The sequence below is a fragment of the Myotis nattereri genome, assembly GCF_964212035.1.
Source record: "Myotis nattereri genome assembly, chromosome: 3".
NCBI classification, from domain to species: domain Eukaryota; kingdom Metazoa; phylum Chordata; class Mammalia; order Chiroptera; family Vespertilionidae; genus Myotis; species Myotis nattereri.
The window spans coordinates 44158389-44160598 of record NC_138077.1 but is presented as its reverse complement, the minus strand read 5'-3'; positions in this window follow the sequence as shown (position 1 = coordinate 44160598).

Genomic DNA, 2210 nt, shown 5'->3' with positions numbered 1-2210 from the left:
CTACTGTTTATTGAGCACTGACTATTTACCAAAGACTGTCCAAAGTGCTTTCCATGCTTTCAATCTTTCAGTCCTTCCAGCAGCCCCTTGTGAGGATGGGGAAACTGAAACCCAGAGGGGTCAAGTGACTGGCCCCAGTTCACCCAGCCAGTCAGTGGTGCGTCAGGAATCACATCCAGCATGGTCTGACTTCATGGCTTGGGTTTCCAGGAACACTTCTAGAACCACAGAGAGAGATCTCCTCCTGCATCCCTTCTATGCCAGCACCTCCACCCCCACCCAACCCATTCCCTGTGGTCAACAGAGGGTGGTTTCGTTCGCAGTGGCTCACAGCCTCATTTCCACCCTCTGTGCTTCTCCTGAGTCCCCAGGTGTCTACTCTGAGCAACTCCAAAGGAAGCTTTTCTCTCCCAGGCCTGGAGATTGTCCATGGGGGAGAGGAGAGGATGGTGGGGAAGTCCCCTGTCTACAGGCAACAAATATAAAATGTTTCAGGCTAATGTTCCCTGTTCTTTCTTTCCACTTATTGGTCAAGTGAGGTGGGGATGCAAACCAGGCCCCTAAAAGACTGTCTCATCTCAGATGGGTACTGTAGGTTCGCTTCCAAATCCCGAAAGAGCTTCTTGTGCTTTGTAGGAACAATGACAGGGCTGGCCTCGGGCTACCCCAGCCTTGTTCCAAAGGCCAAAAGAACCAGCCAGCCACCCAGGAGGCCGTGTGACCTGCAGGCACTCGCCAGTTCAGGGACACTGAGGTCGATTTAGGAGACAGCAGCCATTCCTCCTGCCTGGCCCACCCAGATGAGTAATAAAACACCTATTTTTAGTTTAGGGTTTTGTTTTGCTTTTCCCTTTTTAGAAATTTATCCAGACCCCTTTCCCAGGGTTGAGAGCTTGAGCTGCAGTGAATTACTGCTCCGAAGGTCAGCAGAGAGCAGTCTGAAAAGGGGAGTGGTCTTCAGATGCACTTGGACTGCAATTTCCCCTCAAGAATCAAAATGCAGTAACTTCAACATATTTCATTCAACACAAACATACCACTTGATGCCTTGAAAGACCCAAAAGGCTGATATTTGGCATCTCCAAGGCTCCTTCTCCTCTGAGTCAGACCCATAGGCACCGCCATCTTTGCTCAGCCGCTCCCAACACCAGTCACTGCCTGCCAGCCTCCCCCAGAAGTGGTACCACTTGCTGGTTCTTACCACTCTCCAACCTAGACACCTGTTTATTTCCCTTCCTTGCAATGATATGTCCAATTAGCTTTATTCACTCATTTAGATAACCAACATTTATTGATCACAAATCATGTGCCAAGTACCAGGATATAAAGGAGTGCCAGTCACTCACAGCCAAGAGGAAGACTAGTAAATGAGGCGTAGAAATGCTAAGCCAGAGATATACAACAATACTATGGGGGCCCTTCCATCACCTCCTCTTTCCACTTCCCTACCTTTCCCCAGCCCTTGCCTCAAGCTCCTGCCTTCATCCACTGCAGAGCCTCTGGGTTTGGCTTGGAGCTACATGATCAGAGAGCCCCCTTGCCCTAGCATGACACAAAGCCAACCACCAGCTGAAAAGGAGCCATGGTAGGCTTTGGAGCGTGGACCACTCCGATAAGAAAGCACATAGGCCTTGGCCATTTTTTCTCAGTGGTTAGAGCATCAGCCTACAGACTGAAGGGTCCTGGGTTCAATTCCCAGTCAAGGGCACCTACCCAGGTTGCAAGTTCCCCAGCCCCCGTGGAGGCATGTGTGGGAGGCAGCCAATTGATGTGTCTCTCACACATCGATGTTTCTCCTCTCTCCCCCTATTCCTCTGACCCTTCCACTCACTCTAGAAATCCATGGAAAAAATACCCTCAGATGAGGATTTTTTTAAAAAAAGGAAACCACATAGGAAGGGAGAGAATTTCCAATTCAAGATCAGTACTGGTGCCAAAAATAAAGTTTGTGGAATGCCTAAATCAGTGGTGGGAAACATCCAGCCCAAGGGCCGTATAAGGCCCACGAAGTCATCTGATCTGGCCCTGCTAAGGCATCAGGAGCCAGTTAATTGAATGTTTGATTGAATATAGCAGCTAATTTTTAAGTTGTTAATTTTGTATGGCCCACAGATGATGTTCTAAATATCCAATAGTCCTTGGCAGAAAAAAGGTTTCCCACCCTTGGCTTAAATGAAGGACAGAAGAATGAATAGATGAATACAGTAATT